This window comes from Mirounga angustirostris, unplaced genomic scaffold (assembly GCF_029215605.1).
Source record: "Mirounga angustirostris isolate CCGP_5_RB_7025 unplaced genomic scaffold, mMirAng1.0.hap1 SCAF_17, whole genome shotgun sequence".
In the NCBI taxonomy this organism is placed as follows: Eukaryota; Metazoa; Chordata; class Mammalia; order Carnivora; family Phocidae; genus Mirounga; species Mirounga angustirostris.
The window spans coordinates 36646140-36670306 of record NW_026991725.1 but is presented as its reverse complement, the minus strand read 5'-3'; the positions used below and the strand labels follow the sequence as shown (position 1 = coordinate 36670306).

The 24167-nt window shown below is 49.8% G+C and overlaps 1 long non-coding RNA gene across 9 annotated transcripts in view; it reads left to right on the top strand.

Moving 5' to 3' along the window:
• Positions 1-23656, top strand: part of LOC123853820 (uncharacterized) — a 211861-nt gene extending 188205 nt beyond the window's left edge. For 3 of the 9 annotated variants that reach the window (XR_010408644.1, XR_010408636.1, XR_010408634.1), the window contains exons 6-8: positions 7975-8251; positions 21308-21556; positions 22006-23378. This is a non-coding gene — a long non-coding RNA (uncharacterized LOC123853820). Of the gene's footprint in view, positions 1-7974; positions 8252-8596; positions 8807-21307; positions 21557-22005; positions 23380-23515 lie in introns of those variants that run through there. The other 6 variants (XR_010408643.1, XR_010408640.1, XR_010408637.1 and 3 more) reach the window with 5 other exon arrangements.
• The last annotated feature ends 511 nt before the right edge of the window (positions 23657-24167 follow it).

The following is a 24167-nucleotide window of genomic DNA, read 5'->3' as shown; positions in this document are numbered from 1 at the left end:
TCTTTGTTCTTGCTCAGCCAGTGTGCTATTCAGCAGGGTGGCCTATCAGACGCATGCTCCCGTCTGCGTTATCTGCTTCAGATCAAAAGAGAAAATGCATGAGAATGCGCTCGGAAGGCCTGGTTACCACACACATGCCAGTTATAATCATAATCATAAATGCTTGCGCTGGGACCTCTTGGGGAATCTAGGACTGTGTCTCTCCCTGCGATCCGTCTCCTCCCTCGAGCTCAGGCCGCCCGCACTGACTACATATTCATGTGTCAAGCGCTAAGCTGCACACGGGGAGGTGGGGGGACTCACTCCCCAGTAGGACTCTTGATGAGCCCAGTTAGAGGACAAGCGTTTCCATTTCTCCCAGGCAACACGGTGACTGAGGGATCCATTCATTCTGCCCCTTTGGGCATCCAGTTTTCAAATGCTGTTTGAGAAAGTGCACCTGCCTTCTCCCTTCTCCTTTCTCCCCCAAGATCTAGAAAATGCAAAGCCACACCTCCCCATTTGCTCAAGACAGTCCCAGTTTACATGGGTTTTCCCAGTGTGGTTATTAATAGCACATTTCTGCTCTTCGAGAGTGTTCTAGTTTGGGTGGACAGGTCTGTGGGCTCACTATTTGTAACCCTTCTGGGCAGCCAAGACCAAGTCAAGGACCTTTTCCAGGAGCTAGCACAGAGCCTGGCACCGAGAAGGACCCTTGGAAATGCCGATTATCAAACCCATTTGGCTGTTGGATGATCTTGGCGATTTGAGACCTGTGAAAAGTACAAGACCGGGGGTCTGGGCACCATCGTGTGGGTTTCCCGTACTGCCCTCGAGTAGTTAAATGTGCAGAAAGCGTAGGCGGCCAGAGGAGTGCGGGGGGGACGTTTGTGTGGTAGCCTCACACCGTGAAAAATGAGCCCCAGCTTTGAAACCCCGTCAGCCGGGTGCCTGAATCACATCAAGGTCTTTTTGGGGAAGAAACCGGGCTTTAGGAAGATGGCAGAGTTGAGTTAAAACACAAGCGTGAGCGGAAGCGGTCTCTGAGCCTATTTGCGGCAATCCGTTGCCACACGCCCAACGGTCTAGAGGCTAGGAATATGTGTCATTGATTTTGAACTTTGCACGGAAGGAAGCGTATTTGCATATACCTTGCTCTGAGCTGACGGCACTGGGAGGTAGGGAAGATCGGTACGCTCATCCCCACTTTTTTTTTTTTTGGGGGGGGGGTTGGTTGGGTTTTTTTGTTAAGACAAGGACTCTTTTGCAGTTGCGCAGCTCAAGGGTGGTAGAATCCAGAGTCTTGAGTAGCGCTCCACCAAGTCCGGTGCTCTTTCCATTCGTTATCATAGAAGCAGCTGCTCTGGAGGGCCGGCAGAAGCACTCTGCCTTCTGATGGGTGTTTAGATGCTCTGTGCAGGGCGAGTTTGCTCGTGGGACCAAGGTTGGGGTTCTGTTCTAGCAGTTCAGGCAGTGACCAGACAGATGGCGGGTGGGGGGCAGGGGGTCACGCCCGCTGATCTCCCTGCACGGGGGGAGCAGAGGACAGAGGCCCGCGTGGGCCACACTGGTGCTCCCACTACGTGATTGGGAACATGTGAGGGCAGGGCGAGTGAACTGCGGGTGACCCCGCGGAGCAGGGAGGCTAATTAAAGCTTCTCTTCCCCGCACTTCAGTCACAAGCCCCCCTGCCCTTCCTCCCGATGGTGCAGCTGATAAGGAGGGATTGAATTTATGAAAAGCGATGAAGATGTTTGGATAAGCCACAGTACCAAGGCGAGCCGGCCCGACGAGTTAGGGCCTGACAAGGCAGCAGGGCCCTGAGAGCTTCCGAAGGGACCAGGCCGAGAGGAAGGGGAAGAGCCAAGGTGGTTGAACTGAAGGTGACACCGTGGGGGCGTGGCCTCGGGCCGCACACCTCTGCTGGCAAGGTGGAAGCGCGCCTCCTGAGCGCTGGGCCCGCAGGCAGACGGTCTGGCGTGGCCCCGGACTTCCACACCTGCCACCTGTGTCCCACGTTCCCAGCAGAGCCCATGTGAGCTGAATACACAGGAGACCGTAGAGCCGATGAGTAAGGAATGGGTGGGAGGCGAGGAAAGAGCACCTCCCTTCCAAAGGTGAAGGGGTTGAGACCGCCCCCGGAGGGCAAGAGGCAGGAAGATGAGAAAAGCCATCGATTTTGAGCATTTGCCATGCACCAGGCACCGTGCGGCGGGCTTTAGATGAAGTTTCTCACTTAATCCTCTGATATGAGTGCTGTGGTTGTTATCATGCCCCTTGTGCTGATGTGGAAAAATGAACCTCAGAGAGGGCAGGTAGCTTGCTCAAGGCCACACAGCTAGATCTAGGAATCAAAACCAAGGAGTGAATAAAAAAAAAAAAGGGAGACTCTGGGGCCTTTGTTCTAAATTAGCATGCCCGCTGCCCGTCCACTGTGCCACACGGCAGGGTGAGGGCAGGTGGCTCTACCAGGATTGGAGGGTGAGCTCCATCTTCTGTCCTAGGGTGCCTCGACCCGTTCCGTAGCTGGGCTCCTTAACTGTCTTTCTCCACTGGTCCCTCTGGTCTTCCCCAGGGAGTAGATGCTATCTACCTGCCGGCAACACCCCCAAACCCTCAATCCTGGCTTGTTGAAGCATAGCTTCGAAGGTGTTTGGAGTGAAACGCCCCGATAGCTGCCTCACCCCAAAGACCCATGCCCTCCTGTCACAGACAAGCCTCAGGATCCTGTGGCCAGCTGGCCTCCTGGTCCGGCCCACATGTGCCCGCCCCAGGGCACCCAGAGGACCTGGGCTGTCCGTAGCTGTGTTTCTCCCAGATGCCGCCCACCTGCACGGAGTCTGAGAGTCTCAGGCAGAGGATACAGGCTGAGCAGCTGTCTTGGGCTATGTCTCTGAGGCCAGGGGCGAGACCAGGAGGAAGGCAGGCTGCCTGGCGTGAGTGTGGTGTTCTGTGGGATGAATGCATCCCTGACTTCTAAATTAAGGGAGACCACCAAGCCCAGCATGCTTGGGAAGGGGTAAGGACAGCAATGGGGCAGGCTTCTCATCCTTGGCAGGGTTTCTGCAACTCAGGCCTCCTGGATCCTGACTTTCTCTTGCTTCCCAGAGGCCAGCCTGGAGGAGGTGGGAACGGTAAGCAACACCTGCTGACTTGAGGCCTCCCTTCGGGAGAGCCCTCCTAAAACAGGGTACCCCCACCTTTTTTTTTTTAACCAAAGTGAAGACTCCGACCATTTGAATGAGTCCATTCTAACACATGCTCATCATAACTGATTCCAAAGTCACACGTAGTACGTTTTTTTCTACCCTAGATTTTCCATGAAATTTCCCCTTTGTTGGGAATCCCTTTTTACCAAGGAAGCAGAACTAGGATTCCAGCAATGAAGGCTGGGACCATCTGGTGTGGTCTGGTCTGATCCAGCTGGTGCTAGGACGGAATCAGAAAGAATAAAGCCAGGGTGGGAGAAATGTCTGTGCATTTTGGTATAAAATACCCTCCATGCTGGTTAAATGCAAGGCACGGTGTATAAATCAGCCTGGGTCACTTAAGTTAACAGTGCAGACTTGGTTTTAATATTGGTCATGGTGCCTGAGACTCATTTCATTAGTGTCCGTTTAACAGTTGGGTACATGGGCCAGGGGTAATATTAATGATTACTTGTTAGTTAAGTGGACAGGGAGCTCTTACCTAAAATGCCAACAGCACAGAGACCTTCCCAGGCGCTGTTTCCGGCAGGCGCTACCCTCAGCAGGCACCCTGGTAGGCAGGGTGCGGCCATGGGTCTGGGAGAGCTGGAGCTCCCAGGAGGATGGCTTATGAAGGATCCCCTAGACCCCAGCAGGCCTGGCTGGGCCTCACCTGGAGCTCGGCCCAGGAGGCCCCTGGAAAAGGTGAGCTGCCACCCCTTTGGGGCTGACTCATTGTCTGAGCAAGAGATTTCTCTACACAGCCGGAGAACAGCCCAGGGGGCAGCTCCGTAGGGTCCAGAAGAAATGAAGGGAGCAGCCCCTGGGCCTCTCTCTTGGGGAGGAAGCCACTTTTGCAGCCTGGGATGGGTTTCCTCTGCCAAGATGGGAATGCTGACCAGTGATTTATGCAGACATTTATAGAAAGCATATAGGCTTGTTCAGTCATAAAACAGAAGAACAGTGTGTTTTTGCCCTGGCAGGGCTCTGGGGCAGCTCTTAGGGTAGCGTGGCTGATTGTAATCGTTGCTGGAAATGTCCACCTCTTTGCCGTGGGGTGTGGGGGGTGCACAAGGTTGCACGGGAAGGGGCCACAGATGGAACCTCGGTACAGGTCACCTGCCCCAGGGAACAGAGCTGAACTGAACTGTTAGTGAGGATACTTTCCCTCTCCTGTGGCCCTGGGGCCCTCCCCTTCCCTCAGGCCTTCCCTCCGGAGACTCTTCTGTCTTCCAGAGCTTCCTGGCTGGTAGGGGGCTGCAGCCAGGGACACGTGACATGAGCATAAGAGGGCCGCCTTGTTGGAGCACTGAAGGAAGGGTATTCTTCCTGGCCTTGTCTGATCTGTCAGGCCAGAGGGTTCTGGGGAGCCTAACCTGCCTGTGGACGCCGGCCCAGTGGGGCTTCAGGCCTGGCCCTCCCTGAGCAGCCTGCGTCCTGGGTTGAGCTGACTGGTGACTCACCACACCCGTGTCCTCACCACGCAGTCTTGCCTGCGGGCCTGGTGGGTGGGTGGGCCGCAGAGAACCAGTTTGTCAGAAGGCAGGGACCCATAAATAGTGATTTTATTTCAGTGTTGCTCTGACCTCCCAGCTCTGGATGCCAAGTACTAGGCCATGGGTTTTGGTGGTGTGTGGGCCACGTGACAAGCGTGGGGGGCAGTAGACCTGGATTTTTTTTTTTTTTTTTAAGATTTTATTCATTTATTTGACAGAGAGAGAGAGAGAACAAGTAGGCAGAGAGGCAGGCAGAGGGAGAGGGAGAAGCAGGCTTCCGCTGAGCAGGGAGCCCGATGCGGGGCTCGATCCCAGGACCCCGGGATCATGACCTGAGCCGAAGGCAGCGGCTTAACCGACTGAGCCACCCAGGCGCTCCTAGACCTGGATTTTTTAAGTGAAAAACAGAATCCGGGCAAAATGCAAAGTCCTATTTTTTGTGTTTTTCACCATCCACTTTTGAGCCGAAGGCTTAGAAATGGGAAGCTTGGACCAGATGAGCCCTCTGGATCTTGTTCCTGGAGGAGCGGTACCAGCAACACCTCAGCCACAAGATGCTCTGGAAAGATCCATGGGAGCCTTGAGCAGGGCAGGAGGAACAGAGACAAAGAGAGAAAGGAGAGGGGAGAAAGAAAAGTCAGGGTAGGAGCCAAGAGGAAGGGCAAGTCTGCTTGGGGTTCTCTGACAGAGCACCACAGCGCGAGCAACTTCAACCACAGACGTTTATCTGCTTGCAGTTCTGAGGCTGGAGCTCCAAGGTCAAGGTGTCGGCAGGGTTGGTTTCTTCTTCGGTCTCTCTCCTTGGGTTGCAAATGGCCGTGTTCTTGCTGTGTCCATTCAGCACACACATGTCCGTGTCCTAATCTCCTCTTCTTACAAGGCCACTGGTCAAGATTAGATTAGGGCCCACCCAGATCATCTCATTTTGCCTTCCTTACCTCTTTAGCGGCCCTACCTCCAAATACAGCTCTGATTTCCACGTCCCAGGGGATTTCTCTGGGCCAGAATGAGCAAAGCACCGGTGGGAAATACGGTGTCTAATTTAACCATAACACAGCCCTGAGGTGGAGGTATCCTTGTTCCCATGTACAGAGGAAATAGGCTCGTGGGACCTCAGGTTGAAATAAATTGTTCCGGTTGCCTGATTTCCAAAGCTCCACCTCTTAAGCAAAAGAAAAATAAAAGGTTGTGGGAGGGAAAGAATTAAAAAAACAAGGTTTCCAGGGGGCTGGCATCAGAAACACCCCTGCAGCCACTCTGTGGGCCTTTGGCGTCCCCGTTTTACTTGGGGAGGGGAAACTGAAGGTCAGGGTTAGTCGCCATTCCCTGTGGTCCTGTGATGGGGGACCATCCTCCAGCCAGGACTGCCACCCATGTTGCAAGAGCAGATAGTCTCCTAATCTGTACATCTTGTCCTTATTCTGACCCCAGAGAGAGGGATGCAGGGTGTCACATGAATAGGTTTCCTTCTGCTGGGACATCTGGAGGCCTCCTCGCCCTGCTTTGGGCGTGGTTCCTGGACACCTGCCCTGGTCTCGTCAGCATCTTAAAGTTGCTCCAACAGGGCCCTGGGGCTCGTCCCACTCTTTGCTTTTGGACGTTGCCATAGTCCTCTGCCTCATGCTGGGGCCTGTTTCAGCGTGAGACCCTCAGCAGGGTATGCTTTTGAGCGTGTAAGGTGAGTGGAAGTGAAGAAGAGCCCAGAAATACCTGCTTGCTTTGGTTTGCTTTCTGCCTACATGAACTGACCACATCAGAGAGTGGCCAGGATGCTGGCATCCAAACGCCTGTTTGTGTGACCTTAGACAAGTCTCCTGATGTTTTGGGAACTCAGTGCCATCATCTATAAAATGGGAGGAGGAAAGCCTTACCCAAATGTTGTGGGTTTTTTTTTTTTTTTTTTAAGATTTTATTTATTTGACAGAGAGAAAGCACAAGCAAGGGGAGCGGCAGAGAGAGGGAGAGGGAGAAGCAGGCTTCCCACCGAGCAGGGAGCCCGATGCGGGGCTCGATCCCAGGACCCTGGGATCATGACCTGAGCTGAAGGCAGATGCTTAACTGACTGAGCCACCCAGTTGCCCCCCCAAATGTTTTTTATTAGGAGATCATGTGAGGGGAAAGAGCAATAGTGCAAAGACTTAGCTCCAGTGCCAAAAACGAGGGCAGTAATAGGGACTCCTGTGTCCAGGCTGCTGAAAACTCACAGAACTCCAAGGTGCAAGGAAATAGTACCTTCCCACCTCTGCCCTGTGCCTCTAAACATTTTTACTCCCTGCAAATGAGCCTTTTCTGTAGTCATTTGTGTGACTATGTGTCTTATGTTGTTAATGGTTTGTGTCAAGAGGGGCTCATGAGTTCCTTCACAAAGCAGATTCCTCTCCCCAGAATGTTGGAAAGCTGAGCCTTGCTTCCCCCAAACTCTCCTGCCTTCCCAAAGTCTTCAGCTGCCTCATGATCCCATTGGAACACCCAAGTGAAGAAGGTCATTTTGGTACCAATTTAAAACATGATATGCATTTTAAAAGGGACGGGGACTTGTCACAGAAGTCAGCTTGAAGGAGCGCTCCCCTTGGCCAAGTCTGGCACAAATTTTAACACCACCACCATGATCGAGTACAGGAATGAATTATTATCTTAGCTCTGGCTGCTATAATAGAAATACTAGAGCCTGGGGGGCTTACACGGCAAACATTGATTTCTCACAGCTCTGGAGGCTGGGAAGGCCAAGGTCCAGGCACTGGCAGATTCAGTATCTGGTGAGGGGGGACCCGCTTCCGGGTTCAGAGATGGCCATCCCCACGTGTGGAAAGAAATGGAGGGCTCTCTGGGGTCTCTTTTATAAAGCTACAGATCCCACTCATGGGGGCTCCACCCTCATGACCTAATCCCCTCCCAAAGGCCCCACCTCCTCACAACATCACACCGTGGGTTAGGATTTCAGCATAGGAATTTGGGGCACAGGGGGACACAAGCATTCAGTCCATAAAAATTGCAAACCATTAAAAAATAGAAATTCACGAGTCCATGCTACTGATCTCGCTAGACAGCTGATAGATGACGGATAAATTGCCAACACAATTCTGAGGGCCAGAGGGTAGATGTGGGGGAGGCAGGAAAGCCTGAAAACCACCATTTTGAAACCATTTGTTATTTTTAGCCACGGAAACTTGGGTGTTACTCGTTATCTTAGCATAACCCATCCTGTCCTATCCTTACACACTACGTCTTTGCAAATGGGCTTCCCTCTACTTAGAATATCCCCCCTCCTTCCACCTGGCAAATTTTTATTTGTCTTCCAATGCCCTGTTCAGGTATTACCTCCTTGCTGATGTCCTCCGAAGACAGAACCATCGTTCTAGGCACTGCTTCTCTTCGGCCATGCGGCAAGAATTTATTGATCGTCTGCTGTATACCCGGCAACAGACAGGGTGTCCATGAATGCAACCGAGTCCCTGTCTTCCCGGGGCTTTCGAAGGGGGACATTGTCTGCACAGCCTCAGTGTACTTTCCTTGATGGACATGCCGCGAGGGCAGAACTCAGACTTAGCCATATTTCTATTTCAACACCTACCACAGAGTAGGAAATCAGTAAGTATTTGCTAAAATAATGGATGTTCACTCCTTCCCTCGTGTGTCTCCAGCCCTGATTCATAACGCTCATGTGTACAATTTGCACATATTTTCATGACCCTTGTTTGGTCTCCCTTCCTGGAGGTGGGCCCCGTGGGAGCCTGGCTGTGCCTTCTGGTTCAGTGTGCGTCGGGCCTGTTGGTCAAGGGGGAGCTGGATGCGCGGTAGATGTCTGCAGGGCGACTCTTGCTCACACCTCATAGGGACGGGGCTGGAGATCATCATCTGGGTCCAATAGCGTAATGACTTATGCAGAAAATGGTAAACAGGCGATGCCGAGAGGGAAGGCTTTCTGTCTTCCAGAGAGAAGACACTGGCTATCACTGTGTCACGGGCTGGTCTCGAAGAATGAACAGCGGGCAGGAGACAGAGTTCTGGGTCCAGCTGCAGACCTGTTGGTGACTCTGTTGGTCCTTTGGCTGGTCCCTTCCTTCTCTGGCCTTGATGCCCACATCTGCAAAATGGGGAGTGGACGTGGATCTTGGCTTCTTTGTTTCGTCAAAGGCGACATAGGTGGGTCCATGTGGGACAACTCCGGAAAGACCTCCGAAAGACCACTGGGTGGGGGGAACCTACATGTTTTGCACTGTTCAAGGGCGGGGAGGGGGCCGCCCTGGCCTGGTCTGAGCCCTGGGACACACCATTCCGTGGCCTGGACTCCTGGGAACATTTTTGGGAAATAACACTGCTTCCCAGTCCCAAGAGAAAAATCTGGCAGAAGAGAGCCGTGCATACTCACCCTCCCCTCTGCGTGGGGGTAACACATCAGTAGGCGCTCTACCGAGCCAGCACCCCTCCCTGAAGCCATGGCTTGTTTGCTTCTCCTAGGAGCCTGGCACCGAGCCCTAGATACTGTCATTGTCTTGGGGACAGACGCCCCTCCCCCAGCACCTTAAGTGGCCCACACTGCCAGGCTTCGCCCCGAAGCAGGCTCCCACCCTGGAGCACCTAGAGCATTTCCTCCATCCCCGGGGATGCTGAGGGCAGCATAAATGGGCTCAGCTGGTTCCGTGTGAGTGTGTGCGTCTTTCTGTTCAGAAAGTTCTCAGGCTGGGTTGGTGGGGGCTGCTCTGCAGACACTTCATTCACAACTTGTTGGTTGGTTTTTCTCTTCCAAGGGAGGGGGGGGAGTGACTGCAAAATAAATCTCAGGGTTTTTTCTTCTCCCCAAAGAAATCGTTGTGTTGTAATGCAGGGAGAGCCCAAGCTGATGACATTTTTATGGGGCTGCTTCTAGTGAAGACTGTAGTGTCTGCTAGGGCCATCCAGAGAAGCGGTAGATCTCTCTCTCCCCCCCCTTTGCCATCGCCCGCCCTCTTTCTCTCACAGCCATACAACTTGAGCTCGATACTTGTCTAGAATTCTCAGTGGGGCTACCTAGGCCAAGAGGGGGTGGGGGTGGGGGAGATGACATCATATCCTCGCGGGCCGATTGGCTGCTTTCAGCCTTCAGGAATGATATCATCTCTGCTTCTGTCTCCCCACCCCCCTTTACTTCCAGTCCTTTCCTGGCCGGGCAAGCCCCCCTCCCCAGCACCCCACCCCAGGACACCCCGTTGCCTTGGAGACCACGAGTTTTCAACCTCGTTGTCTGAAGGAATGGTAATTCATTATATGTCTGACATGGGGGTGAAGGGTACAGGGAGGGAGACCCGGGCTGGACGGTTGTGAGGGGAGGTTGTGGACAAAAAAATAATGAACAAAAATATGTTTCACGCATGAGAAACTGTCAAAGATGGTGGAGAGGGGAAAGGTCATTGCAAACAGCGTTTGTGAAATGAAAAAATGGAGACAGAATTCTAAAAAAACAAGCAGTGGCCAAAATATGGTTGAAAATGCCCCCCCCCACCTCACCCCCCCCGCCCCACCTCCCCAGACAGCTCATTAGGAAGGTTTTGGAGAGAGAATCACTGGCGGTCCGGGGCTGTTGTGTTATCTTTGGAGGAAGGGCCATCCCCTCGTCCCCCACTCCCTAGGTGTATACACTGAGACAGCTCTCCCTTCTCACAGGCTTTGCTCAGGGACCAAGCCGTTTCTTGCACAAAAAAAAAAAGGACCAGATAAGGATCCACCCACACCCTTGGTGTTTGTGGGTGTCTCCAAGAATGGAGCACCAATGCCTTGGTTTGAATCCCCAGGAAACCAAGGCAGGAGTGAAAAATCCCCTGTTGAGGTTGCATGCTTGTGTGTGTGTGTGTGTGTGTGTGTGTGTGTGTGTGTGTGTGAATTATCCATAGATTCCCTGTCTACATGGATCTTATTCACTAGGGGGTAAGTCATTCCCTGATTTCCCTGGGGCAGTTTAAAGGCAACATGCAAATTCCCCTTGGTCCTACCCAATCTCATCTTGTGTCTTCTTCACTCTCTTTCCTCTGCAAGGCTACTTCTTTTCTCCAGGTGCTGGGGATACGTGTCTATTTGTGGTTTCCCCTATGTGTGTTCAGTGTTTGTTTTCTTGTCGGGAACAGAGTCAGGAATTCCAGATGTGTGGTTTAGAATATTGGTGGCGGGGCACCTGCCTCCTTTGGTCCCTACTCTTTACTCCTAACCCCCAACTGCTGTTCCTTCTTGGTTTTCTTGGTCCCTTACAGGGAATTCTGAATCTACAGTGGTCTGGGTCAAAGGAAAAGAGCAAATGATGAAGAGAGGCATTAAAGATGTACTTGCTGGGCAATAAGGGGAAAGTCTATAGGTTTGTTTTAGGAATAGACTCTTTCAGATGTGCTTACGTGTGGCGATTGATGACTTTTTTCCTATATGCCCAGAATATACTAACAACTCGATAAAAGTTGGGTACTGTTATCTTCTTATTTATTCATACAGATTCTTTCGCTAAAAATGTATTTTAAAATACCAGCTAGAAATGGATAAAAACTATAGCTACATAAATATATATACACATACACATGCATACACGTGCACATGGATGTGTAGGTCTGTGTGCGTGTGTGTGTGTGCGCGCATATGGGATTACATTTCCTTATTTCTGTTTTTGAAGTTTCCAAATGTCTTGCAGTGAGTAGGTATTACAAATATAATCAGAAAAAAAAAAAAGCTATTTAAAGAAATCAGTCATTGGGCAGGATGTTCCAAAGGGCAGATGAATATAACTCCCAAGATGAAGTAACCGGATGTCTGTCAACTCAGCGTTGCAGAGAAAACAAGGTATGCATTTGTCCCCAGTGGGGTGGTGACGTGTACATCTCTGGAGTCCTGTGGCTTCTCTTCCATTCTGCCATGGCCTAATTTCTCAGCCTCAGAGGGAAAGCAAAGTCACTGAGTACTAGGATGGAGGTGATCTTGGGCAGCCTTCCGAACCACCCTCCTCCCATCTAAATTGGACATTTAATGGCTCTTGAAAAGTGAGTATTAATCTGAGATTTACACAAGCTGTGGCCACATGGCCAAAACCTAAGTCATAATTTCCCAAAACCGTCTCCTACCACCCCTTAAAGTTCCCATGTCTGCCCCCAGAACCACTATTTTTGTCCAAGCTAGAAAATTTGGAGTCACTTTTGATTAATCCCTAAATGTCAGTCTCTAAGAGATCTGTCAAGAACAGTTTGTTTTTCCTTCTAAGTCTGTCATTGCCTTCATCCTTTCCAATTTCCCACTGTGCTAATCCAATCCATCCTTCAACTTCCAGCTAAAATACTGTCTCCTCCATGAAGGCTTCCATGATCATTCCTGCTTTTACGGATAAACATCTGACCCAAATTCCAACAGGATGAATAGACTTTAGTTGTACTATCCACCCTGGATCCTGCAGCCTTGCTTTGTTTGATGGATTTGACTTGGTTTCCCACCCAGACCATATGGCTCTAGAGAGAGCAGGGACTTAAAAAGGTCACATTATAGGAGCTTGAGACGATCTACTGATTAAACAAGAGGAAACCACCTCCTCTCTTGACAAACCATGCTGGCGTTTCACCTTGCTCCCTTTATAGGTATTTTGCCAAACACCTGATCCGAACAGACAACTACATTTTAACTTAAGCAAACTTTTCTCCTCTTACATTTCCATTTAGTCTGATTTCTTATGTGTTCTTATCCTTGAAAATATCAATTAAAAGCTACCTGTAGATTTTAATTATTCTCCTAATAAATAGTTCCAAATTATCTCAATCGATTTAAAAGGCAGGATAGTCTAATGTTTAAGAGTGTGGATTCTGGAGCCAGACTGCTTAGATCTGGGAGTCCAAATATGGTAGCCACTAGCTGCATGTGACTACTCCAATTTAAATACATTAAAATTAAGTAAAATTAAGGGTTCAGGTCCTTAGTCACACTACCCTCAAGGGCCCAGTAGCCACATGTAGCTAGTGGTTTCCATATTGGAAAGCACTGATATGGGACATATCTACCCTTGCAGAATGTCCCATTGGATAGCTCAGGCCAGATCCATATCCCAGCCCTGCCACTCACCATTTGTATGAGCTTAAGCAAAGTATTTGGCTTTCTGGGTCAATTTTCTCATAGTGCCTAGCTCCTTGAGTTGTTTGAGCCTCATATGAGTTAATACACATCCAGAGCCTAATAACAGATCAATCATAGTTAGCCATGATGGTCTGCACCAGTCTCCTTCCCCAGCTGTTGACTCATCTCCATCACCTGAACTCTAATCCGTGGATCCATATCACATTTTTCATAACCACATTCTCACTACCTCCTGCCAAGAGTTCTCTTTGATCTCCCTTAAAGTACAGCATCATCTGGCCAGAAACTCTTCGTGGAGACCACCTCCTTACTCACTCCCATTTCAATTACTCTGTAAAACCATAGGCAACCCTGGGAAGTGAGAATCACTTTATGTTGGACCCTCATGGCCTTTAGGCTGAGCTCCTGGTCTTGGTTACAACCCATCCAGTTCTTCCTCTCCCTTGGATCTAGGGCGGCGAGTGGAGAAGCTCGAGTGTCGTTGAACCGGGCTGAGCATTCTTCACTGGTGACTTAATGAGCCGGCATGACTAAATGACCATTAGCTGGATGTTTGTGTGAACTGCAATAGAAAAGTTCCTCTAAACTTCCTGAAAAGGAAGATAATATATCTAAATAGCTTCCTGCCTCTCTGCTGCCAAGCAGCAGCAGAAGCAAAATAGACTCTCCAGCAGGGAAATATTTAGCACGTTGGGTGCACTCGGCCCCTCCCTGTTGGACGAGGGAACCAAGCAGGGAAATGAGGGAGCCTCCAGGTACTCCCAGATGCCTGTGACATTTGGCAAATTGTTTCTGAGCGGGGTATGGAAGACATTGAGGGTGTATGGAAGGTAGGAAGGGACATGGAACAGAGATGGGGTGACCTTGAGGCTCCTATTGCTCACCTTGACATGGTGTCATCCGGGCCTGGAGCGATCTTTTCTTTGGTTCTTAGAAACCTCAGTTCATGTCTTAGCAGGACAGGGAAGGACAGATTGCTTCCTGCCTGCTGGATGATTGCTTCCAAGCCTCTGTGCGTGCTGCTCTGGAAGACCTTTCCATTGCTATTAAAAACATGTTTGGGGGCTTGACTTTAAATAGAAACGGCTCCTAACATAGCCAAACCACAACACGGATGCCAGAAAAGCCCCTCTTCCATTTGCCATGGTTGAGTGTGGGCATGTCAGAACTTTCTCAGAAGTCCACATCATGTGTCCCTCCAACCCCCACCCCCTGAGGTGTTTGCAGTGGGGCGAGGCAGGTGGTTTGAGAAAGACAAAGCGTGCTCTGTCCGTGCTGCCCCACCATCGGCATCCCTGGGGACTAGCTCGTACCATCTGCCCTGCTCCCTGGGGTCAACTCTGCTGGAAATGGGCCAGATGTGAGCTTTGGGTTCCTCTCTCAGCACCCCTCCCCAAGCACCCTTTCTCCCTTTCTCTGACTGCCGGCTACCCTGAGCCCCATCAGCGGCTGTTCTTGGGATCTAGACCAGAGGTTGGCAAACTTTTTCTTAAAGGGCCAGAAAGTGACTATTTTAGGCCTTGCAGGTCAAGAGGCAAAGTCAGTTCTATTATGTAGGTACTTATATATAACCACATAAAATCTAATCCTTTAAAACATTAAAACAAACAAACAAACAAACAAACAAACAAACCCAAACCAAAAACCTTCTTAGCTTGAGGGCCATGTGAAAGCAGGTGGGGGACTGGCCTTGGCCTGTGGGCTGTAGTTTGCTGACCCCTGATGCCGGGGGTAAACCATGATGAAGAGTTGCTGTTTCACAGATGACAAATGTTAACTGAGAAGTTACTGGGTGCTGGATGCCATTCTGGATGTTGGGGACACCACTGAAAAGCCAAGCAAGGTCAGACACTGGCTGTGTCCTCAGGGTTCACTCTGTAACAGGGATGATAGGTTGATAAAAAGATTGTTCAGAGACAAATGCAGAGAAGCAGGTGTTCACAGAGACGAGGTTGCAGAAGGGTCTCCAGCCCAGCTCTGGGGTGGGTGGTGTGCGTGTGTGCATGTGTGTGTGTGTGTATGAGAGAGAGAGAGAGAGGGTAAGAGGCACTAGAGAGGAAAAGAAACAGCTTCTCAGTTCAGGGGATTCTCAAGCTGAGCCTTTAGGATCTCTTGGATTAAATAGGAACCATTGGGACTGAGGCAGAGAAGCAGGGAGGCAGGGCGTTGTGGGCAGAGGGGAAAGCACGGAGATGGGAAACAGCACAGAATTCTGGGAGCAGAAAAGCAAACCAAGAAGAGTGAGACTGTGGAGTGGGCCATGCTATCCTCTGGTGGAAGGGGTCACTGGGGGCCCCACATACGTGCTGGGGACTTGGCATCCATTATCAGGGCCTCAGACACAACCCTGAGGTGTGCTTGCGTGATTGTCTAGAACAGTACTGAAGAGTTAAGTCACGCACAAAGCTGCACAGAGAGAAGACGGGACCTCATTCTAGTGGAAGCCTGTGTGATCCTTATGCTAAACCATCCTCAGTCCCTCACTACCATCACAGAGCCACCAGACTCTATGGCCGTCCCCTCAGTGGCTCTGCCAGCTCAACCCACAGGGGTTTTGTCAGGAGCTCCAGTGCTCCAACCATGAGCCATGAGCGGCTAGCGGCTGCCATAGTGGACCATTCTACTGGATGGCACTGGTCTACAGGACCTGAACTGTGTTCCTAGCTTGGCTTTGGGGAGCAGTTAGACAAGGAAGGAAGGGAAGAAGGAAGGAAGGAGGGAAGGAGGGAAGGAAGGAAGGAAGGAAGGAAGGAAGGAAGGAAGGAAGGAGGGAAGGAAGGAAGGAGGGAAGAAAGAAAGAAAGAAAGAAAGAAAGAAAGAAAGAAAGAAAGAAAGAGAAAGAAAGAACGGGGGAGGGCGGGAGGAAGGAAGGAAGGAAGCAAGGAAGGAAGGAAAGAGGGAAGGAGGGAAGGAAGGAAGGAGGGAAGAAAGAAAGAAAGAAAGAAAGTAAGAAAGAGAAATAGGAAGGAAGGAAGGAAGGAGGAAAGAAAGAAAGAAAGAAAGAAAGAAAGAAAGAAAGAAAGAAAGAAAGAGAAAGAAAGAAAGGGGGAGGGCGGGAGGAAGGAAGGAAGCAAGGAAGGAAGGAAGCAAGGAAGGAAGGAAGCAAGGAAGGAAGGAAGGAGGGAAGAAAGAAAGAAAGAAAGAAAGAAAGAAAGAAAGAAAGAAAGAAAGAAAAAGAAAGAAAGGGGGAGGGCGGGAGGAAGGAAGGAAGGAAGCAAGGAAGGAAGGAAGCAAGGAAGGAAGGAAGGAAGGAGGGAAGGAAGGAAGGAGGGAAGGAAGGAAGGAGGGAAGAAAGAAAGAAAGAAAGAAAGAAAGAGAAAGAAAGAAAGGGGGAGGGCGGGAGGAAGGAAGGAAGGAAGCAAGGAAGGAAGGAAGCAAGGAAGGAAGGAAGCAAGGAAGGAAGGAAGGAGGGAAGAAAGAAAGAAAGAGAAAGAAAGAAAGAAAGAAAGAAAGAAAGAAAGAAAGAAAGAGAAAGAAAGAAAGAAAGAAAGAAAGAGAAAGAAAAAGAAAGAAAGGGGGAGGGCGGGAGGAAGGAAGCAAGGAAGCAAGGAAGGAAGGAAGCAAGGAAGGAAGGAAGGAAGGAAGGAGGGAAGGAAGGAAGGAGGGAGGGAAGAAAGAAAGAAAGAAAGAAAGAGAAAGAAAGAAAGAAAGAAAGAAAGAAAGAAAGAAAGAAAGAAAGAAAGAAAGAAAGAAAAAGAAAGGGGGAGGGCGGGAGGAAGGAAGGAAGGAAGCAAGGAAGGAAGGAAGAGAGAGAAAGGAAGAGGGAGAGAGGGAGGGAGGGAGAGAGGGAGGGAGGAAGGAAGGAAGAAAGGAAAGAAGGAAGGAAGGCAGGGGAAAAGAGAAAGGAGTAAAGAAAAGCCAGCTCTTCTTTACAAAACAGGCAGTCCCTCGTGATGTGGGAATGTCAGGGCCTCTCAGTGAAGTGAGCAAGACAGAAGAGAAACAAATGGGGCTGAGGTGAGGACTTGGTGTTTTCCCCAATATTACTAAGCAACCGTGTCCTAAAATCTGCAGAGCCAGCAACAGCATTTTGTTTACCAGGAAGAAAACACTTGAAAAGGAGAATATTTGGCGGAAATGCGCTTGGGATTAGCAGGGTGTTTTTTCCCCCCCCCCCTTTCTTTCTTTTTTTTTTCTTTTAATGCTGTTTTGTTTTTCTTCTGGGTTGTTCAAGGTACTGACCTAGCGCTCAGCCCCCTTTGCCAAGAAACTCCTTCCCGGCCTAATTAGCCTGTGGTATTGTGCACGGGGCTGGGGAGGAGGGAGGGTGGCACAGCCAATGGGGGCCCGCAGTTGGCCCTGGGGAGGTGGTTGGGGGGGCGGCTGGGCTGGCCATTAGATGCCGAGGTCTTGAAAATCCCTCTGTAATTAATTTTCTCCTGCATTAATTAGAGAAATGTTGGAACGGGTGCGGGAGGGAGGGGTTTGTTGCCCCTGGGTTTCTTTTCAGGGCGACTTTAGGGAAAGATGGTAATCTGGGGGAGGGTCAGAGACGTGGCCGGGGCTTTCAGGAGACTCTCCGGCCGGTGGGAGGGGAATCCAGTTTAAACTGGGGCCATGAGGAGGCACCAGCTTTATTTTACCTTGGGCTGCATGATGGTAGGCACCTCTTCCCAAGCCTGGGGTGTCTGTGGGCGCGTGCATGTGCGTGCACACGCACACTCACACACACGGATCACTGCTTCTCCATCATTTGCCCATGCACTCTGAATACACAAACATTCAGCCCAGTTCTCCAGGACGAACCCCAGTGCCCCCCTCCCTTGCCCCATCCCACAAGTAGCTGCACTTAAATATAAATTGGCGCACTCCGTGCTTGTATCCCCTCAAATGGCTCCCCTTTAGCCCGCAGGGAAGCTTGAGGTCATTTTCCCGTGCTTTTTCTCTGCTTTTAAAGGATCCTCTATGATGACCCGCCTGCAAGGGAGTTTCTAGCCCCGTGGAAACGACAGCCCTGAGGAGATTCTAATAAAAGCTTCTGGAATCTTCCAAGCCCACAGATTTTTCTATCCTGATTCCCAGTGTGTTGAAAATGACGTTTGGGAGGCAGGAAGCCAGCACACTTCTAGAATTCAATGCCAATTCCCCGGTCCTGTTAGCCGCTTTTATGGAAATTTGAATTGAGCCCAGCTTCTTCTAGACTCCAGGCCCGTATGGATTTTATTAATTCCACCAATGGCTTCATAGTTGTGTTCGAGCTGGTGGGCCACGTCCAACAAGCAATAACCCTGTGTCTTCAGGCCTGTCCCCGGGGCCAACACCTTTAGTTAATAGTTCGATGCAGTCCTCCCAAAGACGGAGGGCCAGGTTCGGTCTGTTACTGTTCTCGAAGTGGTCAAACCAGTGCCTCGGAGGGAACAGTTTAAGCTCTGGGCTCACACGCAGGAGGCTTCTTCCTTGATCGCTAACTAAAATGAGTACACCTTCAGTAGAAAGAGGCCTCCTGGGATGGACGGGCCTGTTGCTGGAATAGAAGGAGGTGATGGCCAGCTTACCTGGCTGAAGTTCTTTGACTCAGGTCTCTTCCTCTACGGGCGGGGCCCAAGCAGCTGGACCGTGGCTCCCAGCCATTCCATCTGCAATCATTATTGCCCGCCGAATGCACTGCTTCCTTAAACCTTTCAGAGCTCAGGATTGCCTCCCCGGCTCCATTCCCTGCTGCTCATCACCAACAAGCCTCCCAGTGGTAGGAAGGATCTTTGACCCTGTTCTACTCGGCCCATGTGACTCTTATCTCCCTGGAGGGAAGGATGAGCCGAGAGAGGACAACAAAAGAAATGAGGAGCTTGTGGGGCAAGTTCTGGGCAGGAAATGGGGCTGGGAGTGAGGGCGATAAGAACAAGATGGAATCTCCTGGAAGCTATCAGCACCTCTGGGAAGCTGTCCGTGCCCTCTCTCTCCCTGGGCCCATCCCCATTGCATTCTTCATAGCAGCTGTTTCAACTCTTCTCCTCCCTCCTTGGGCCTCCAAATCCACCCCCATCATTCACAGCGGATGACTTCACCTCCGGCCCTACCAAGAGGATGAAGCCACCGGTCTATACGGATGGACTCCGGGCGGCCTGTGAGTCCGGCTGTGCCATCAGGGAGGACTTGGGTTCCAGTCGGGGCTCTGCCACCTCCACAGTTGCTCACGGGCAGTTGACTCCGCCTCCCTCAGCCTCAGTTTCCCCACCTGTAAAATGGGTGCTGGCGAGGTTTCAATTAATGCTCGGAACTTGCATGTCAACAAGTCATAGTCGCTATTAAGTGTCGTGAATTGTGACAGATGAGGGCCACCTCTACTGGGACCACACCGTTACCACCATTCACTCCCTCAACTTAACGGCCCCTGTCCTATTACAGCTGCACTTCCCCCCGGCCTTCTCGATGATGGGGAGTCCGGCCTCTTGTCTATTGTCCCCTCTTCACTGCAGCAGGAACCATCTGCTTCTATCGGATTCCTCATGAGCCACTCCCTCTCATCTTGGTGCTCAGATGCGCTCAGGTTCCATTTAACTCCCTCCGGTGCTGGCCTTCTCTTGATTACTCCCTCAAACCACAGTCCCATCTCTTTCCTTCCTTTCACTAACAGATCCATCCAAAGAATCGTCTGTGCTTGTTGACACCACTTCTTGGCCTCCCACTCCCTCCTCAGCCCACTGCAGTTTGCCTCATGCCCCGATGCTCCGGCGAAATGGAGCTTTCAGAGGTCTTTCTGATGGCCCTTCGCCAGCCTACTCACTCCTTTGGGAACGTCTGGCTCTGTGGATGCAAACGGCCATCCCCCAAACTCTCTTCTCCCCGGGCACCCATGATTCTGTTTCTGCCTGGTTCCTCATCTCTTTTGCTCATGACTCATTATCATCTGCCAGGGAGCCCCGAGTGTCATCCTGTTTGTCCTCTTCCTGGGTGGTCTCCCCCCCTCCTTCTTCAGCCACCATTTTACCCACGAGTCTGCCAGACCCAGGTCTCCAGCTCTGACCTCTGCTGTACTCCGGATTCGCATTTCCAGCTCCTTGCTGATCCCTCTCCACAGAGTGTGTGGCTCACCCCACTGATTCAACTCACCTAACACTAAAAACACCAGCCACCGCCCGTGCTCTCTCCTTCTCTCCTCTCCCAATGCATAGGTCTTGTTGACCCTACCTTCAGAGGGGGTCATTGATCTGTTTCTTTCTTTCTGTTCCTGTTGGTTCTCTGTCTTTGGAGACTCTCATTTCCTACCCGGATACGCGAAGTGGCTTTTGAAGGGATCTCTTCGGGGCTAGCCTCTTTCTACCCCAGTATCTTTCTCCCATTGACAGCAAGGTGAAAAATTCAGGTGGTACATCATTCATCGTCCGAACGCATTAATAATTACACAGCCGGACTGTCCTGGGCAGATAGAGATGCAGGCTCATCCTGTCAGCGTGACATTCTGATGATGCAGTTTCCTGGGTTCGAAATCTCATGGCCTCCATAATAACTCGGGGTCTCAGCACAGCGCTCATGGGTCCCTAGTGATCTGGCCTCCTCGGTGATTTCAGCCTACCCGTCTTTCTGGGCTCTCGTGTTCCTGACCGAGCAACCCTGGAATGCATCATCATTGCTTGAAATGCTTTGTCCATTTCTGTCTCTAGCCTGTGCTCTGGCAGGTCCCTGGCCCAGAAGCGTCTCTGGCATCTCCCTCCCTGTCCCTTAAGGCTCAACTGAAATGTCACCCCCCGACCCCAGAGGCTACTGATTCTACTGGCTAGAAAGACTCTCTCCCTCTTCTCTGTTCTCACAGCACATTCCACAACCCTTCCTGGCATACCCCACCTTTCAAATAACCTGTGCCCATAAATCTTGCTCCCTAAAGATCCAACACTCGTGGTGTGCAGGGAGGTGGTAGGGCCATGTTCCGTTCCTCCCCACATCTCTCAGAGTTATTAGCACCATTCCTTGCTCAAAGAAGGGAAGAGGGAAATGTTCTGTCCTACCCTGGGCGCTCACATGCGGGCTCTCATTCCGACTCTGCAACTTGGCGTGACGAATATCATTGGGGCTCCCACCCCCACACTGTTCTTTTTTTTTTCCCTTCAAATAGAGGAAAGATAAGGCTGGGGAGATTAAGTAATTCACACAGCTGGGAAGTAACGGAACTGTATTTCAAACTGGGGCCTCTCTTCTGTGGCAAAAAAAAAAAAGATGCCTAAAAAGCAGGCTGCATGAATTACTTCTAATCCTGTGGGCTTTCAATACACGCGGCTGCTCCCAATATTTGTTTATTGAATAAGATTTAATAAAAAAAAAAAGAGGGCCTGGTGTGCAATAGTATGACTCATAATGGGCCTTCAGCTCGCCCTTGTTCTGGACGAAACAGGAATCAAATGCCTCCGTCCGGGGCAAATCAGAGTAAGACCTGCATTATAGTCTTGAACAGGAAAACAAGTCCTAGGCAGGCAGCCTAATGCAGAGCGTGAGGGTTTGGTGTAAATATTTTCTGTCTTAGCGAGGGTGTGAGAGACATTTTATGGGTAAAATAAGCTACTGGGGCTTCTAATTTTTTTTTTTTTTTTTAAAGCAACATCTCCTTGTTCTCCTCTCTTCCCTTATCACTATGTAATTTGCCAGGATGGTGGAGTCTTGATGGAAAGCTGGCCCATGACAGTGCCTGTTCTGCGGGACTCACAGCCTGGATTCAGAGTTAGGAGAAAATTCGACAGGCCGAGCCGAGTCAGAGGAATCAACCCCAGAAGCTGGCAGAGGACTTCGGGAGAAGCCCCCAGTGACTGCTTTTTCTTTCCACTGGGGCCGTTCTCACTTGGTTGTTCTCAACTTGACATTTGATTTGGCGACATTTGATTAGGGAAAAGGGACAAGGTAATAAAGAGCCCTGGAATGTCACTTTGATTTTATAGCCTCCTGTCACGTCACTGGGTCTGATGTGCAGGCTGCTCTGGGATGCTGTTCCTGCCCCCAGACAAGCGTCCAATATCCACAGCGGTTTAGGGCAGGTGTCCCCATTGGAAACACACAGCCGGAGTTGGGGCGGGGCAAGAGAGGAGGGAGTGGGGAGAAAGACCACCCATACCGCGATGACCTGTGTCTATGCCAACGTGAGTGAGAAGGACAAGGTGAGTGGGAAGGATTCCAATCCCAAGAGGGGAAATTGCAAAGCTTTATATCATACCCAAGTGTACATACAAATGCATCGTGTGCTCTCACCGAGGGCTCAGTTTGTCTGTCTACAAAACCAAGCCCAAAAAACATCTCTTTGCACCCCTTTGAACGTGGCTTAGGATGCAACTAATGTGCGATCAACCTTCCAGCACAGTGACCAGAGGAAAACCTGACAACAGACCTAGGACTCTGGGTGCCTCCAGCCACTTGGATGACAGAGAGTGGAAATCTTGAACCAACTATCAGCTGTGCCAAGTCTGCAGCCCTCCTGCTGTCATCACTTCAACTTCTGGCTTTCTTCACTCCCCACCCCACTGTCTGCATGAAGGGCTAAAGTGGGTGGTGCAGAGCATCCTACTTGGAAGGTGGTGCTGGGGATGGGGACGAGGGAACACCTGTCGTGGTGAATCAGCAGGGCCCGTGAACAGTGCCCTTCGCTGACTGCTTCTGAATAAAGGTTTCACGTTGATTGACTATCCGGAGAATGGGGAAGAGCTTTGCCTCATCCGATTCTCCTAGAAGTCTCTCCCAAGTATATTTGCTTGAAACTATAGATTATTTATTTATTTATTTATTTATTTATTTATTTATTTATTTATTTATTTATTTATTTTAGGCTGGGAGAAATTCAAATCATCTAGGCCAGGGGTCAGCAAACCAAGGCTATGGGCTAAAAGGAACTTGCTGCCTAATTTTCTAAGTAAAGTTTTATTAGAACACAGCCATGCCCACTTGTTGACGGATTGTCTATGGATGCTTTTGCCATACGAAAACAGAGTCGAGTAAGTGCAACAGAGACTGTGTGATCCGCAGAGCTTGATACATTTGCTATCTGGCCCTTTCCAGAAAATCTCTGCAACCCTTGATCGCCCATTGTTTAGGTTCTGGACAAGGTGCTATGGCAGGACAGGGACCGTGCTGAGCTACCTAGAAACATATATAAGGCCACGTGAGCTCTTAAACAATTTTTTTTTAGTTATAAAATTATGAAGAAGAAAATAAAAAGGCACTCATAATTCTATCACCCTCTAATAAGAACCATTAATATTTTGCTGTGTTTGCATCTAGCCTTTTCCTATGCACATATAAAAGTATAAATATATATCATTATATAATTAAAATCCTCCTGTGTTTAGTTTTGTATCCTGCTGCGTGTGCTTGTGTTTCCCGTTTTATGATGACCACTCTGCGTGTCCTCGAATATTCCTTGTTCACATGACTTTTAATAACTTGTTAATATGTGTCACGGCATCCCTGAACTTCTGGGTGGTTTTACTTATTCACAAATCAAAATACTGTGTACTAGACCAAATCCCATGGAGCAGAAATCTGTGTCCGATTCTTTGATTATTTCCTTGAGATAGATTCCCAGAAGTGAAATTACTGGGTAAAAGGGTAAGGACAATTTTCAGGGTCTTGATAACATATTGCCAAATTGCTTTCCAGAAAGACTGTACCAATTTATGTTCCCACCAGCAATGTACGAAATTGCCACCTTACCCTACTCTCACCAGCATGGAGTACTATCATTAAAAAAAGTTACCAAATTGATAGGCAAAGATTGCATTTTGTTGTTTTGATTTGGATTTCTTTGATTACCAGTGAGGTTAAACATTTTTTTCATCTGTTAAACACTTCTTCATATGTTTATGGCCAAAGGGAATCTTAATAATGGTCTTCAAGTGTGCAAAGGGGTTATTTAGTAGATTGGGACCAGCTGTTCTGGAGAAGAAACTGGAAATGTTGAAACTTGAGCAAGAAAGCAATCGGCTGAAGGTCCTTCAGTGGAGGATGATCCCAAGAGTGGTCAAAGGCTCATGGAAGTCGCCATGGTGCTCAGAGCCTCTTCTCTCAAGGTACGAGGTAACAGATGACAAGTAGCTACAAACTGTCCAGTGCTTACAAGTGCTAGGAAGGCTGCTAACATTTACATATGTTTGCATTTAAATGCTCACAGAAGCCCTAGGAGAAACAGGGGGCTTGGGCGTAATTTATTATTAATTATCCCAAGCAGGACTGAAATCCTCACCCCAAACCTTGGTTCCATAACCACTTTACTGCCCTGCCTCTGACAGAATGGATTAAATGAAAAGTTCTGGCTGAGGGGTTTTGCACATTCTTCATCAACAAAATGAAGGAAGTGTGAACCAAACCTCCCATAAGACCTCAGCAAGACCTCTCCTCTTTCACACAAATCACGACATGGTTGTTTGCTACCAAGAACCTAGTCACTGCTCTGAGGCTTGTGCTTTTTTATTTTTGTTGAATACATGAGCTTGCATCGCTGGGCTTGCTTCTTTCTTTTCTCATC